This window comes from Arachis ipaensis, chromosome B1 (assembly GCF_059453495.1).
Source record: "Arachis ipaensis isolate K30076 ecotype BB chromosome B1, ASM5945349v1, whole genome shotgun sequence".
Taxonomy (NCBI): Eukaryota; Viridiplantae; Streptophyta; class Magnoliopsida; order Fabales; family Fabaceae; genus Arachis; species Arachis ipaensis.
In genome coordinates, this window is record NC_142436.1 from 66,858,360 (window position 1) to 66,876,164 (window position 17,805).

General features: G+C 39.9%; 2 non-coding genes across 2 annotated transcripts; both read left to right on the top strand.

Annotated features, from left to right (window-relative positions):
• Positions 1–742: 742 nt before the first annotated feature.
• LOC148576898 (small nucleolar RNA R71) lies at positions 743–850 on the top strand. The gene has a single exon (XR_015903614.1). It is a non-coding gene; the product is annotated as a small nucleolar RNA R71 (small nucleolar RNA).
• Positions 851–17,345: 16,495 nt separating this feature from the next.
• On the top strand, positions 17,346–17,453 carry LOC148576899 (small nucleolar RNA R71). Its single transcript, XR_015903616.1, has one exon. It is a non-coding gene; the product is annotated as a small nucleolar RNA R71 (small nucleolar RNA).
• The last annotated feature ends 352 nt before the right edge of the window (positions 17,454–17,805 follow it).

Consider the following 17,805-nt stretch of genomic DNA (forward strand, 5'->3'; position numbering starts at 1 on the left):
GCCTTGCACTCTCCTTTTGGGTTCTCTTCTGTATTGCTTGGGAGAGTACTGGGAGGGATTTTAGTGATCCTTTTACTCAGCTGGCCCACTTGTGCTTCCAAATTTCTAATGGAAGATCTTTTTTCATTCATGAAACTTACAGTAGCCTTAGACAGATCAGAGACTAAGTTTGCCAAATTAGAAGTATTTTGTTCAGAGTTCTCTGTCTGTTGCTGAGGGATGATGGAAAAGGTTTATTATTGCTAAACCTGTTTCTTCCACCATTATTAAAGCCTTGTTGAGGCTTTTGATCCTTCCATGAGAAATTTGGATGATTTCTCCATGATGAGTTATAGGTGTTTCCATAAGGTTCACCTAAGTAATTCACCTCTGCTATTGCAGGGTTCTCAGGATCATAAGCTTCTTCTTCATAAGAAGCCTCTTGAGTACTGTTGGATGCAGCTTGCATTCCATGCAGACTCTGAGAGATCATATTGACTTGCTGAGTCAATATTTTATTCTGAGCCAATATGGCATTCAGAGTATCAACTTCAAGAACTCCCTTCTTCATAGGCGTCCCATTACTCACAGGATTCCTTTCAGAAGTGTACATGAACTGGTTATTAGCAACCATGTCAATGAGTTCTTGAGCTTCTGCAGGCATTTTCTTTAGGTGAATGGATCCACCTGCAGAAGTGTCCAGTGACATCTTTGATAGCTCAGATAAACCATCATAGAATATATCCAGTATGGTCCATTCTGAAAGCATGTCAGAAGGACACTTTTTGGTCAACTGTTTGTATCTTTCCCAAGCTTCATAGAGGGATTCACCTTCTTTTTGTCTGAAGGTTTGAACATCAGCTCTAAGCTTGCTCAGCTTTTGAGGAGGAAAGTACTTGGCTAAGAAAGCTGTGACCAGCTTATCCCAAGAGTTCAGGCTGTCTTTGGGTTAAGAATCCAACCATAATCTAGCTCTGTCTCTTACAGCAAAAGGGAAAAGCATGAGCCTGTAGACTTCAGGATCTACTCCATTAGTCTTAATAGTATCATATATCTGCAAGAATTCAGTTAAGAACTGTAAAGGATCTTCAGATGGAAGTCCATGAAACTTGCAGTTCTGCTGCATCAGAGAAACTAATTGAGGTTTCAGCTCAAAGTTGTTTGCTCCAATGGCAGGAATGGAGATGCTTCTTCCATGTAGATTGGAATTAGGTGCAGTAAAGTCACCAAGCATCTTCCTTACATTATTATTATTTTCGGCTGCCATCTCCTTCTCCTGTTCGAAAATTTCTGAAAGGTTATCTCTGGATTGTTGTATTTTAGCTTCTCTTAATTTTTTCTTCAGAGTCCTTTCAGGTTCTGGATCTGCTTCCACAAGAATGTTCTTATCCTTGCTCCTGCTCATATGACAAAGAAGAAGGCACAGAAAAATAATAATAATAATAATAGAGATCCTTTATACTACAGTATAGGGATTCCTGTGTGAGTAGAAGAAGAGGGGGAGACAAAGAAGAAACACAACTGTGAGGAGGCTAGATATATGAGACGAGATGTTAGGATATGAATGAATAAATAGAATGAGATGGGAGAGGGAGAATTTTCGAAAATATTTTTGAAAAAGAGTTAGTGATTTTCGAAAATGGTTTTTGAAAAATGTTAGTAATTTTCGAAAATTAAGATTTAAAAATTAAAATAATTAATAAATTAAAAAGAAATTTGAAAAAGGGGGGAGATATTTTTGAAAATGAGAGAGAGAGAGTTAGTTTGGTAGTTTTGAAAAAGTTAAGAAACAAACAAAAAGTTAGTTAGTTAGTTGGAACAAATTTTGAAAAGATAAGAAGTTAGGTGGTTAGAAAAGATATTTTGAAACCAACTTTTTGAAAAAGGTAAGATAAGAAGATATTTTAGAAATTAGTTTTGAAAAAGATTTGATTTTTAAAATCTCAATTAATGACTTGATTCATAAGAAATCACAAGATATGATTCTAGAACTTAAAGTTTGAATCTTTCTTAACAAGCAAGTAACAAACTTCAAATTTTTTAATCAAAACATTAATTGATTATGTTATTTTCGAAAATTTGATATGAAAATAAGAAAAAGAAAAAATATTTTTGGAATTTTCGAAAATAACTAAGAATTTTGAAAAAGATTTGATTTTTGAAAAAGATTTTGAAAAAGATAAGATTTTCAAATTGAAAATTTGATTTGACTCATGAGAAACAATTTGATTTTAAAAATTTTTGAAAAAGTCAATCCAAATTTTCGAATTTTATGAGAGAAAATGGGAAAGATATTTTTTTGATTTTTTGAATTTTTATGATGAGAGAGAAAAATAACAAAAAGACTCAATGCATGAAAATTTTGAATCAAAACAATGAATGCATGCATGAATGATATGAATGTCAAGATGAACACCAAGAACACTATGAAGATCATGATGAACATCAAGAACATAATTTTGAAAAACTTTTAATGCAAGGAAAACATGCAAGACACCAAACTTAGAATTCTTTAATGCTTAGACACTAAGAATTCAAGAATGCATATGAAAAACAATAAAAGACACAAAACAAAAAAATCATCAAGATCAAACAAGAAGACTTACCAAGAACAACTTGAAGATCATGAAGAACACTATGAATGCATGATATTTTCGAAAAAATGCAAGATGCATATGCAATTGACACCAAACTTATAACATGACTCAAGACACAAACAAGAAACAAAAAAATATTTTTGATTTTTTTGATTTTCTAATTTTTTGGATTTTTCGAAAATTAATAGAAAAAGGAAAATAAGGATTCCAAAATTTTTAATATGAATTCCAGGAATCTTGCATTCTTAGTCTAAAGCTTCAGTCCAGGAATTAGACATGGCTCACTAGCCAGCCAAGCTTTCAATGAAAGCTCCGGTCCAAAACACTAGACATGGCCAATGGCCAGCCAAGTTTCAGCATTTAACACCAGAGTATATTGCTCTTGATAACAAATTGCAAGCCTCAGTCCAAATAAATTTAGACATGGCTTTACAGCCAGCCAGGCTTCACATGCTTCATGAAACACTAGAATTCATTCTTAAAAATTTTGAATAAAAAAAATTTTGAAAATATTTTTTTTTTCGAAAACAGATGAGAAAATTTTAAAAAATATTTTTGAAAAATTTTTTTGAAAATAAAATAAAAAGAAAATTACCTAATCTGAGCAACAAGATGAACCGTCAGTTGTCCAAACTCAAACAATCCCCGGCAACGGCGCCAAAAACTTGGTGCACGAAATTGTGATGTCCAGACTCGAACAATCCCTGGCAACGTGAGCAACTTGGTACGCGTAGTCGTGATTACACTTTAATTATGTAAAATTCATGGCTCTTTCTTTCCCTGGCAATGGCGCCAAGAACATGGTGCCAATACCATGGTTCACAACTTCGATACAACTAACCAGTAAGTGCACTGGGTCGTCCAAGTAATACCTTACGTGAGTAAGGGTCGAATCCCACGGAGATTATTGGTATGAAGCAAGCTATGGTCACCTTGCAAATCTCAGTCAGGCAGATATAAATTGATAATGATGTTTTCGAATAATAAATAATAGAATAGGGATAGAGGTACTTATGTAAATCATTGGAAGGAATTTCAGATAAGCGAATGGAGATGCTTTTCGTTCCTCTGAATCTCTGCTTTCCTGCTATCTTCATCCAATCAGTCTTACTCCTTTCCATGGCTGGCTTTATGCAAGGGCATCACCGTTGTCAGTGGCTACATCCCCTCCTCTCAGTGAAAAATATGCTCAGATGCTCTATCACAGCACGGCTAATCATCTCTCGGTTCTCGATCATGCTGGAATAGGATTTACCCTCCTTTTGCGTCTGTCACTAACGCCCAGCAATCGCGAGTTTGAAGCTCGTCACAGTCATTCAATCATTGAATCCTACTCGGAATACCACAGACAAGGTTTAGACTTTCCAGATTCTCTTGAATGCCGCCATCATTCTAGCTTACGCCACGAAGACTCTGGTTAGGAGATCTAGGAGATATTCATTCTAGCTCATTTCATGTAGAACGGAAGTGTTTGTCAGGCACGTGTTCATAGGGGAGAATGGTGATGAGCGTCACACATAATCATCACCTTCATCACGTTCTTGGGTGCGAATGGATATCTTAGAAGCGAAATAAGATGAATTGAATAGAAAATAGTAGTACTTTGCATTAATCTTTGAGGAACAGCAGAGCTCCACACCTTAATCTATGGAGTGTAGAAACTCTACCGTATGAAAATACATAAGTGAAGGTCCAGGCATGGCCGAGATGGCCAGCCCCCTAAAACGTGATCACAGGATCAAAATACAATCCAGGATCCAGGATGGTCAAAAAGACTAGTAAAAGGTCCTATTTATAATAAACTAGCTACTAGGGTTTACATGAGTAAGTAATTGATGCATAAATCCACTTCCGGGGCCCACTTGGTGTGTGTTTGGGCTGAGCTTAAGTGTTGTACGTGTAGAGGTCCTTCTTGGAGTTGAACGCCAGTTTTTGTGCCAGTTTGGGCGTTCAACTCTGGTTTTGGCTCCTTTTCTGGCGCTGGACGCCAGATTTGGGTAGAAAGCTGGCGTTGAACGCCAGTTTACGTCATCTATTCTTGGCCAAAGTATGAACTATTATATATTGCTGGAAAGCCCTGGATGTCTACTTTCCAACGCAATTGGAAGCGCGCCATTTCGAGTTCTGTAGCTCCAGAAAATCCATTTTGAGTGCAGGGAGGTCAGAATCCAACAGCATCAGCAGTCCTTTTTCAACCTCTGAATCTAATTTCTCCTCAAGTCCCTCAATTTCAGTCAGAAAATACCTGAAATCACAGAAAAACACACAATCTCATAGTAAAGTCCAGAAATGTGAATTTAACATAAAAACTAATGAAAACATCCCTAAAAGTAACTAGATCCTACTGAAAACATACTAAAAACAATGTCAAAAAGCGTATAAATTATCCGCTCAACATGAACCTTATGGAAACACCTATAATCCCTCATGGAGAAATCATCCAAATTTCTCATGGAAGGATCAACAAAAGCCTCAACAAGGCTTTAATAATGGTGGAAGAAACAGGTTTAGCAATAGCAAGCCTTTTCCATCATCCACTCAGCAACAGACAGAGAATTCTGAGCAGAATCCATCTAGCTTAGCAAATATAGTCTCTGATCTATCTAAGGCCACTTTAAGTTTCATGAATGAAACAAGGTCCTCCATTAGAAATTTGGAGGCACAAGTGAGCCAGTTGAGTAAAAGAGTCACTGAAACTCCTCCTAGTACTGTCCCAAGCAATACAGAAGAGAATCCAAAAAGAGAGTGCAAGGCCATTGATTTAACCATCATGGCCGAACCTACAAGGGAGGGAGAGGATGTGAATCCCAGTGAGGAAGACCTCCTGGGACGTCCAGTGATCAACAAGAAGTTTACCTCTATAGAACCAAAGGAATCTGAGACTCATCTAGAGACCATAGAGATTCCTTATGCCATTCATGAGCTCTGATGAGTATTCTTCTTCTGAAGAGAATGAAGATGTCACTGAAGAGCAAGTTGCCAAGTACCTTGGTGCAACCATGAAGCTGAATGCCAAATTATTTGGTAATGAGACTTGGGAAGATGAACCTCCCTTGCTCATCAATTAACTAAGTGATCTGGATCAACTAAGATTGCCTCAGAAGAAATAGGATCCTGGAAAGTTCTTAATACCTTGTATCATAGGCACCATGACCTTTGAGAAGGCTCTATGTGACCTTGGATCAGGGATAAACCTCATGCCACTCTCTGTAATGGAGAAACTGGGAATCTTTGAGGTGCAAGCTGCCAGAATCTCATTAGAGATGGCAGACAACTCAAGAAAACAGGCTTATGGACAAGTAGAGGACGTGCTAGTAAAGGTTAAAGGCCTTTACATCCCTGCTGATTTCATAATCTTGGATACTGGGAAGGATGAGGATGAATCCATCATCCTTAGAAGACCTTTCCTTGCCACAGCAAGGGCTGTGATTGATGTGGACAGAGGAGAATTGATTCTTTAACTGAATGAGGATAACCTTGTGTTTAAAACTCAAGGATCTCCTTCTGTAACCATGGAGAGGAAGCATGAAAAGCTTCTCTCACTGCAGAGTCAACCAAAGCCCCCACAGTCAAACTCTAAGTTTGGTGTTGGGAGGCCACAACCAAACTCTAAGTTTGGTGTTGAACCCCCACATTCAAACTCTAAGTTTGGTGTTGGGAGGTTCCAAACTTGCTCTGAACATCTGTGAGGCTCCAGGAGAGCTCACTGTCAAGCTATTGACATTAAAGAAGCGCTTGTTGGGAGGCAACCCAATGTTATCTAATTATATTTATTTATTTTCCATTGTTGTTCTATGTTTTCTTTAGGTTGATGATCATGTGAAGTCACAAAAACTACTAAAAAAATCAAAAACAGAGTGAAAAATAGAATGAAAAATAGCACACCCCTGGAGGAGAACAGTCTGGTGTTTAAACGCCAGAAACAAGCATCTACTTGGCGTTAAACGCCAGAACAGAGCATGGAAGTGGCGTTTAACGCCAGAAACAGGCAGCGGTCTGGCGTTAAACGCCAAGATTGCATGTATAGGGCATTTTACACGTCTAAAGGGTACAGGGATAAAAAATCCTTGACACCTCAGGATCTGTGGACCCCACAGGATCCCCACCTAACCCTATTCTCTCCTCTTCACACCTTTTCATAACTCTCTTCCCCAAATGCCCTTCACCAATCACTTCAATCACTCTTTCCCATCACTCCCTCACCATTCACATCCATCTTCTCTTCCCCATAAACCCCACCTACCTTCAAATTCAAAATATTTTCCCTCCCAAACCCAACCCTAAATGGCCGAACCCTAAACCCCTCCCCACTTCTATATAAACCCCTCATTCCTTCTTCTATTTCACACAACACAACCCTCTCTTCTTCCACTTGGCCGAAACCTACTCTCTCTCCCTCTCCTCCATTTCTCTTCTTCTTTTACTTCTTTCTTTCTTCTTTTGCTCGGGGACAAGCAAACATTTTAAGTTTGGTGTGGTAAAAGCATTGCTTTTTGTTTTTCCATAACCATTTATAGCACCTAAGGCCAGAAAAACCTCTAGAAAGAGGAAAGGGAAGGCAATTGCTTCCACCTCTGAGTCATGGGAGATGGAGAGATTCATCTCAAAGGTCCATCAAGACCACTTCTATGAAGTTGTGGCCAAGAAGAAAGTGATTCCTGAGGTTCCTTTCAAGCTCAAAAGGAATGAGTATCCGGAGATCCGACTTGAGATTCAAAGAAGAGGTTGGGAAGTTCTCACCAACCCCATTCAACAAGTCGGGATCCTAATGGTTCAAGAGTTCTATGCAAACGCATGGATCACAAGGAACCGTGATCAAAGTATGAACCCAAATCCAAAGCATTGGCTTACTATGGTTCGGGGAAAATACTTAGATTTCAGTCCGGAAAATGTAAGGCTGGCGTTCAACTTGCCAATGATGGAAGAAAACACACGTCCCTACACAAGAAGGGTCAACTTTGATCAAAGGTTGGACCAAGTCCTCATAGACATATGTGAGGAAGGAGCTCAATGGAAAATTGACTCAAGAGGCAAGCCGGTTCAACTAAGAAGGCATGACCTCAAACCAGTGGCTAGGGGATGGCTAGAGTTCATTCAACGCTCAATTATACATACTAGTAACCGGTCTGAAGTTACTATAGACCGGGCCATCATGATCCATAGTATCATGATTGGAGAAGAGGTGAAAGTTCATGAGATTATACCTCAAGAACTTTACAAGGTGGCTGACAAGTCCTCCACTTGGGCAAGGTTAGCCTTTCCTCACCTCATATGCCACCTCTGCAATTCGGCTGGAATTGACATAGAGGGAGACATCCTCATTGAAGAGGACAAGCCCATCACTAAGAAAAGGATGGAGCAAACAAGAGATCATGGACTTCAGCAAGAGCATGAGGAAATTCCCCACCATGAAATCCCTGAGATGCCTCAGGGGATGCACATTCCTCCACAAAACTATTGGGAGCAAATCAACACCTCCCTAGGAGAATTAAGTTCCAACATGGGACAACTAAGGGTGGAGCACCAAGAGCACTCCATCATCCTCCATGAGATTAGAGAAGATCAAAGAGCTATGAGGGAGGAGCAACAAAGGCAAGGAAGAGACATAGAGGAGCTCAAAAGCACCATTGGTTCTTCAAGAAGAGGAAGACGCCATCCTCACTAAGGTGGACTCATTCCTTAATCTCCTTGTCTATTTATTTTACTGTTTTTCAATTTTTGAGCTTTATATTTTATTTATGTTTGTGTCTTTACTATATGATCACTAGTGTCTAAGTGTCTATGCCTTAAAGTTATGAATATGAATCCATCACCTCTCTTAAATGAAAACTATTTTAAAAACAAAAGAACAAGAAGTACAAGGTTTCAAATTTATCCTTGAAACTAGTTTAATTATTTTGATGTGGTGACAATACTTTTTGTTTTCTGAATGAATGCTTGAACAGTGCATATGTCTTTTGATATTGTGGTTTATGAATGTTAAATATGTTGGCTCTTGAAAGAATAATGAAAAGGAGAAATGTTATTTGATAATCTGAAAAATCATAAAAATGATTCTTGAAGCAAGAAAAAGCAGTGAATACAAAAGCTTGTAGAAAAAAAAATGGCAAAAAAAAAAGAAAGAGAAAAAAGCAAGCAGAAAAAGCCAAAAGCTCTTTAAACCAAAAGGCAAGAGCAAAAAGCCAATAGCCCTTAAAACCAAAAGGCAAGGGTAAATAAAAAGGATCCAAGGCGTTGAGCATCAGTGGATAGGAGAGCCTAAAGGAATAAAATCCTGACCTAAGCGGCTAAACCAAGCTGTCCCTAACCATATGCTTGTGGCGTGAAGGTGTCAAGTGAAAACTTGAGACTGAGCGGTTAAAGTCGAGGTCCAAAGCAAAAACAGAGTGTGTTTAAGAACCCTGGACACCTTTAATTGGGGACTTTAGCAAAGCTGAGTCACAATCTGAAAAGGTTCACCCAGTTATATGTCTGTGGCATTTATGTATCCGGTGGTAATACTGGAAAACAAAGTGCTTAGGGCCACGGACAAGACTCATAAAGTAGCTGTGTTCAAGAATCAACATACTGAACTAGGAGAATCAATAACACTATCTAAATTCTAAGTTCCTATAGATGCCAATCATTCTGAACCTCAATGGATAAAGCAAGATGCCAAAACTATTCAAGAGGCAAAAAGCTACAAGTCCCGCTCATTTGATTGGAGCTAAGTTTCATTGATATTTTGGAATTCATAGTATATTCTCTTCTTTTTATCCTATTTGATTTTCAGTTGCTTGGGGACAAGCAACAATTTAAGTTTGGTGTTGTGATGAGCGGATAATTTATACGCTTTTGGCATTGTTTTTACATAGTTTTCAGTATGATTTAGTTAGTTTTTAGTATATTTTTATTAGTTTTTAATTAAAATTCACATTTCTGGACTTTACTATGAGCTTGTGTGTTTTTCTATGATTTCAGGTATTTTCTGGCTGAAATTGAGGGACTTGAGCAAAAATCAGATTCAGAGGTTGAAGAAGGACTACAGATGCTATTGGATTCTGACCTCCCTGCACTCAAAGTGGATTTTCTGGAGCTACAGAACTCCAAATGGTGAGCTCTCAATTGCGTTGGAAAATAGACATCTAGGGCTTTCCAGAAATATTTAATACTCCATACTTTGATTAAGGACAGTTGACGTAAACTGGTATTGAACTCCAGTTCTATGCTGCATTCTGGAGTCAAACGCCAGAAACAGGTTGCAAAGTGGAGTTAAACGCCAGAAACAGGTTACAAACTGGCGTTCAACTCCAAGAAAGACCTCTACATGTGTAAAGCTCAATGCTCAGCCCAAGCACACACCAAGTGGGCCCCGGAAGTTGATTTCTGCATCATTTACTCATTTCTGTAAATCCTAGTAACTAGTTTAGTATAAATAGGACTTTTTACTATCTTTGTAAAGGATCTTTGATTAGTTTTATGCTATCTTAGACTTTCATGGGGGCTGGCCATTCGGCCATGCCTGGACCATTATCACTTATGTATTTTCAAACGGTAGAGTTTCTACACACCATAGATTAAGGTGTGGAGCTCTGCTGTTCCTCACGAATTAATACAAAGTACTACTATTTTTCTATTCAATTCAAGCTTATTCATATTCTAAGATATCCATTCGCACCCAAGAACATGATGAATGTGATGATTATGTGACGCTCATCATCATTCTCACTTATGAACGCGTGCCTGACAAACACTTCCGTTCTACATGCAAACAAGCTAGAATGAATATCTCTTAGATATCTAATACAGAGGACCGAGTCCGAGATATTAGAATCTTCATGGTATAAGTTAGAACCCATGGATGGCCATCCTTGAGATCCGAAAAGTCTAAACCTTGTCTGTGGTATTCTGAGTAGGATCTGGGAAGGGATGGCTGTGACGAGCTTCAAACTCGGGAGTGCTGGGCGTAGTGACAGACTCAAAAGGATAGTAAATCCTATTCCAGTATGATCGAAAACCGACAGATGATTAGCCATGCAGTAACAGCGCATTTGACCATTTTCACAGAGAGGATGGGATATAGCCATTGACAACGGTGATGCCCTACATAAAGCTTGCCATGGAAAGGAGTAGGAATGGTTGGATGAAGACAGCAGGAAAGCAGAGGTTCAGAGGAACGAAAGCATCTCTATACTCTTATCTGAAATTCTCACCAATGAATTACAACAGCATCTCTATACTCGAACCAATACCATGGTTCACAACTTCGATACAACTAACCAGCAAGTGCACTGGGTCGTCCAAGTAATACCTTACGTGAGTAAGGGTCGAATCCCACGGAGATTGTTGGTATGAAGCAAGCTACGGTCACCTTGCAAATCTCAGTCAGGCAGATATAAATTGATAATGATGTTTTCGAATAATAAATAATAGAATAGGGATAGAGGTACTTATGTAAATCATTGGTAGGAATTTCAGATAAGCGAATGGAGATGCTTTTCGTTCCTCTAAATCTCTACTTTCCTGCTATCTTCATCCAATCAGTCTTACTCCTTTCCATGGCTGGCATTATGCAAGGGCATCACCGTTGTCAGTGGCTACATCCCCTCCTCTCAGTGAAATATATGCTCACATGCTCTGTCACAGCACGGCTAATCATCTGTCGGTTCTCGATCATGCTGGAATAGGATTTATCCTCCTTTTGCGTCTGTCACTAACGCCCAGCAATCGCGAGTTTGAAGCTCGTCACAGTCATTCAATCATTGAATCCTACTCGGAATACCACAGACAAGGTTTAGACTTTCCAGATTCTCTTGAATGCCGCCATCATTCTAGCTTACGCCACGAAGATTCTGGTTAGGAGATCTAGGAGATATTCATTCTAGCTTATTTCATGTAGAACGGAAGTATTTGTCAGGCACGTGTTCATAGGGGAGAATGGTGATGAGCGTCACACATAATCATCACCTTCATCACGTTCTTGGGTGTGAATGGATATCTTAGAAGCAAAATAAGATGAATTGAATAGAAAATAGTAGTACTTTGCATTAATCTTTGAGGAACAGCAGAGCTCCACACCTTAATCTATGGAGTGTAGAAACTCTACCGTATGAAAATACATAAGTGAAGGTCCAGGCATGGCCGAGATGGCCAGCCCCCTAAAACGTGATCACAGGATCAAAATACAATCCAGGATCCAGGATGGTCAAAAAGACTAGTAAACGGTCCTATTTATAATAAACTAACTACTAGGGTTTACATGAGTAAGTAATTGATGCATAAATCCACTTCCGGAGCCCACTTGGTGTGTGTTTGGGCTGAGCTTAAGTGTTGCACGTGTAGAGGTCCTTCTTGGAGTTGAACGCCAGTTTTTGTGCCAGTTTGGGCGTTCAACTCTGGTTTTGGCTCCTTTTCTGGCGCTGGACGCCAGATTTGGGTAGAAATCTGGCGTTGAACGCCAGTTTACGTCGTCTATTCTTGGCCAAAGTATGGACTATTATATATTGCTGGAAAGCCCTGGATGTCTACTTTCCAACGCAATTGGAAGCGCACCATTTCGAGTTCTGTAGCTCCAAAAAATCCATTTTGAGTGCAGGGAGGTCAGAATCCAACAGCATAAGCAGTCCTTTTTCAACCTCTGAATCTGATTTCTGCTCAAGTCCCTCAATTTCAGTCAGAAAATACCTGAAATCACATAAAAACACACAATCTCATAGTAAAGTCCAGAAATGTGAATTTAACATAAAAACTAATGAAAACATCCCTAAAAGTAACTAGATCCTACTGAAAACATACTAAAAATAATGTAAAAAAGCGTATAAATTATCCGCTCATCACAGCACCAAACTTAAATTGTTGCTTGTCCCCAAGCAACTGAAAACCAAATAGGATAAAAAGAAGAGAATATACTATAAATTCCAAACAATCAATGAAACATAGCTCCAATCAAATGAGCGGGACTTATAGCTTTTTGCCTCTTGAATAGTTTTGGCATCTCACTTTATCCATTGAGGTTCAGAATGATTGGCATCTTTAGGAACTCAGAGTTCAGATAGTGTTATTGATTCTCCTAGTTCAGTATGATGATTCTTGAACACAGCTTCTTTATGAGTCTTGGCCGTGGCCCTAAGCACTTTGTTTTCCAATATTACCACCGGATACATAAATGCCACAGACACATAATTGGGTGAACCTTTTCAGATTGTGACTCAGCTTTGCTAAAGTCCCCAATTAGAGGTGTCCAGGGTTCTTAAGCACACTCTTTTTTGCTTTGGATTTTGACTTTAACTGCTCAGTCTCAAGTTTTCACTTGACACCTACACGCCACAAGCACACGGTTAGGGACAGCTTGGTTTAGCCGCTTAGACCAGGATTTTATTCCTTTAGGCCCTCCTATCCACTGATGCTCAAAGCCTTGGGATCCTTTTTATTTGCCCTTGCCTTTTGGTTTTAAAGGTTATTGGCTTTTTGCTCTTGCCTCTTGGTTTTAAGAGCTTTTGGCTTTTTCTGCTTGCTTTTTCTTTTTCTTTCTATTTTTTTCGCCTATATATATATATATTTTTTTTTTTTTTTGCAAGATTTGTTTTTTGCTGCTTTTTCTTGCTTCAAGAATCATTTTTATGATTTTTCAGATTATCAAATAACATGTCTCCTAGTCATCATTCTTTCAAGAGCCAACATATTTAACATTCTTAAACAACAACTTCACAAGACATATGCACTGTTTAAGCATACATTCAGAAAACAAGAAGCATTGTCACCACATCAATATAATTAAACTAAGTTCAAGGATAAATTCGAAACTCATGTACTTCTTGTTCTTTTGAATTAAAACATTTTTCATTTAAGAGAGGTGATGGATTCATAGGACATTCATATTTTTAAGACAAAGTTACTACTACTAATGATCATTTAATGAAGACACAAACATGGATAAGCACACAACATAGAAAACAAAAAACAGAAGAAATAAGAACAAGGAATGAATCCACCTTAGTGATGGTGGCGTTTCCTTCTTGAGGAACCAATGATGTCCTTGAGCTCTTCTATATCTCTTCCTTGTCTTTGTTGCTCCTCCCTCATTGCTTTTTGATCTTCTCTTATTTCATGAAGCATGATGGAGTGCTCTTGATGTTCCACCCTTAGTTGTCCCATATTGGAACTCAATTCTCCTAGGGAGGTGTTGATTTGCTCCCAATAATTTTGTGGAGGAAAGTGCATTTGAGGCATCTCCGGGATCTCATGAAAATGAGTTTCTTGCGCCTCTTGAGCTCCATGACTGGGCTCTCTTGCTTGCTCCATCTTCTTCTTAGTGATGGGCTTGTCCTCTTTAATGAGGATATCTCCCTCTATGTCAATCCCAGCCGAATTGCATAGGTGGCAGATGAGGTGAGGAAAGGCTAACCTTGCCATAGTGGAGGACTTGTCAGCCACCTTGTAGAGTTCTTGAGGTATAATCTCATGAACTTCTACCTCTTCTCCAATCATGATGCTATGGATCATGATGGCCCGGTCTATAGTAACTTCAGACCGGTTGCTAGTGGGAATGATTGAGCATTGAATAAACTCCAACCATCCTCTAGCTATAGGCTTGAGGTCCAATCTTCTTAGTTGAACCGGCTTGCCTTTGGAGTCGATCTTCCATTGAGCTCCTTCCACGCATATGTCCATAAGGACTTGGTCCAACCTTTGATTAAAGTTGACCTTTCTAGTGTAGGGGCGTGCGTTCTCTTCCATGTTTGGCAAGTTGAACGCCAACCTCACATTCTCCGGACTAAAATCTAAGTATTTCCCCCGAACCATTGTAACATAGTTCTTTGGATCCGGTTTCTTACTTTGATCATGGTTCTTGGTGATCCATGCATTAGCATAGAACTCTTGAACCATTAGGATGCTGACTTGTTGGATGGGATTTGTTAGAACTTCCCAACCTCTTCTTTGAATTTCATGTCGGATCTCCGGATACTCATTTCTTTTGAGTTTGAAAGGGACCTCAGGGATCACCTTCTTCTTGGCCACAACATCATAGAAGTGGTCTTGATGGGCTTTGGAGATGAACCTTTCCATCTCCCATGACTCGGATGTGGAAGCTTTTGTCTTCCCTTTCCCGTTTCTAGAGGATTCTCCGGTCTTAGGTGCCATCAATGGTAATGGAAAAACAAAAAGCTTATGCTTTTACCACACCAAACTTAGAGTTTTGCTCGCCCTCGAGCAATAAAAGAAAGAATAGATGAAGAAGAAGAAGAAATGGAGGAGAGGGAGAGTGGGAAGTGTTTCGGCCAAGAAGGGTGTAGAGGGGTGTGTTGTGTGAATTTGATGAAGAATGGAGGGCTTTATATAGGGAAGGGAGGGGGGGTTAAGGTTCGGCCATATGGGTGGGTTTGGGTGGGACATTGGTTTTGAATTTTGAAGGTAGGTGGAGTTTATGAGGTAGGTTTATGGGGAAGAGTGGATGGATGTGAGTGGTGAAGAGGTGATGGGGAAGAGAGTTTGAGGTGATTGGTAAAGGGATTTTGGGGAAGAGTGTTTATGGGGTTGTATGAAAGAGAGTGGTAAGAAGAAGTGAGTGGAGGTAGGTGGGGATCCTGTGGGGTCCACAGATCCTGAGTGGATCCTGTGGGGTCCAAAGATCCTGAGTGGATCCTGTGGGGTCCACAGATCCTGAGGTGTTCAAGGATTTACATCCCTGCACCCATTAGGCATGTAAAAATGCCTTTGCACCCAACTCTGGGCGTTCAGCGCCAGGTTGGTGGCCATTTTGGGCGTTCAACGCCCATTTGTGTGCCATTTCTGGCGTTGAACGCCAGAACCATGCCTGTTCTGGCGTTCAGTGCCCAGAAGCTGCCCATTTTGGGCGTTCAGCGTCAGAACCATGCTCTGTTCTGGCGCTGAACGCCAGACAGATGCTCCTCCAGGGTGTGATTTTTCTTCTGCTATTTTTGATTCCGTTTTCAATTTTTATATTTATTTTGTGACTCCACATGATCATAAACCCAAGAAAACATGAAAAACAAGAATAATAGAGTTAGATAAATAAACATTGGGTTGCCTCCCAACAAGCGCTTCTTTAATGTCAAATAGCTTGACAGTGGGCTCTCATGGAGCCTCACAGATGTTCAGAGCATTGTTGAGACTCTCCAACACCAAACTTAGAGTTTGGATATGGGAGTTCAACACCAAACTTAGAGTTTGGTTGTGGCCTCCCAACACCAAACTTAGAGTTTGACTGTGGGGGCTTTATTTGACTCTACTTTGAGAGAAGCTTTCTCTGCTTCCTCTCCTTGGTTGCAGAGGGAGATCCTTGAGTTTTAAACACAAGGGAGTCCTTATTCCATTGAAGGACTATTTCACCTTTGTCAACATCAATCACAGCTCTTGCTGTGTCCAGGAAAGGTCTTCCTAGGATGATGGATTCATCCTCTTCCTTTCCAGTATCCAGGACTATGAAATCAGCAGGGATGTAAAGGCCTTCAACCTTTACTAACACGTCCTCTACTTGTCCAAAACCCTGTTTTCTTGAACTGTCTGTCATCTCTAATGAGATTTTAGCAGCTTGCACCCCATAGATTCTCAATTTCTCTATTACAGAGAGGGGCATGAGGATTATTCCTGAACCAAGGTCACATAGAGCCTTAAAGATCATGGTGCCTATGGTACAGGGTATTATGAACTTTCCAGGATCCTGTCTCTTCTGAGGCAATGTCAGTTGATCCAGATCACTTAGTTCATTGATGAACAAGGGAGGTTGAACTTCCCAAGTATCAATGCCAAATTATTTGGCATTCAGCTTCATGATTGCACCAAGAAACTTGGCAGTTTGCTCTTCAGTAACATCCTCATTCTCTTCAGAAGAGGAATACTCATCAGAGCTCATGAAGGGCATAAGGAGGTTCAATGGAATCTCTATGGTCTCTAGATGAGCCTCAGAGTCCTTTGGTTCCTCAGAGGGAAGCTCCTTATTGATCACTGGACGTCCCAGGAGGTCTTCCTCCTTGGGATTCACGTCCTCCACTCCCCTTGTAGGTTCGGCCATGGTGCTTATGTCAATGGCCTTGCACTCTCCTTTTGGGTTCTCTTCTGTATTGCTTGGGAGAGTACTGGGAGGGATTTTAGTGATCCTTTTACTCAGCTGGCCCACTTGTGCTTCCAAATTTCTAATGGAAGATCTTTTTTTATTCATGAAACTTACAGTAGCCTTAGACAGATCAGAGACTAAGTTTGCCAAATTAGAAGTATTTTGTTCAGAGTTCTCTGTCTGTTGCTGAGGGATGATGGAAAAGGTTTATTATTGCTAAACCTGTTTCTTCCACCATTATTAAAGCCTTGTTGAGGCTTTTGATCCTTCCATGAGAAATTTGGATGATTTCTCCATGATGAGTTATAGGTGTTTCCATAAGGTTCACCTAAGTAATTCACCTCTGCTATTGCAGGGTTCTCAGGATCATAAGCTTCTTCTTCATAAGAAGCCTCTTGAGTACTGTTGGATGCAGCTTGCATTCCATGCAGACTCTGAGAGATCATATTGACTTGCTGAGTCAATATTTTATTCTGAGCCAATATGGCATTCAGAGTATCAACTTCAAGAACTCCCTTCTTCATAGGCGTCCCATTACTCACAGGATTCCTTTCAGAAGTGTACATGAACTGGTTATTAGCAACCATGTCAATGAGTTCTTGAGCTTCTGCAGGCATTTTCTTTAGGTGAATGGATCCACCTGCAGAAGTGTCCAGTGACATCTTTGATAGCTCAGATAAACCATCATAGAATATATCCAGTATGGTCCATTCTGAAAGCATGTCAGAAGGACACTTTTTGGTCAACTGTTTGTATCTTTCCCAAGCTTCATAGAGGGATTCACCTTCTTTTTGTCTGAAGGTTTGAACATCAGCTCTAAGCTTGCTCAGCTTTTGAGGAGGAAAGTACTTGGCTAAGAAAGCTGTGACCAGCTTATCCCAAGAGTTCAGGCTGTCTTTGGGTTAAGAATCCAACCATAATCTAGCTCTGTCTCTTACAGCAAAAGGGAAAAGCATGAGCCTGTAGACTTCAGGATCTACTCCATTAGTCTTAATAGTATCATATATCTGCAAGAATTCAGTTAAGAACTGTAAAGGATCTTCAGATGGAAGTCCATGAAACTTGCAGTTCTGCTGCATCAGAGAAACTAATTGAGGTTTCAGCTCAAAGTTGTTTGCTCCAATGGCAGGAATGGAGATGCTTCTTCCATGTAGATTGGAATTAGGTGCAGTAAAG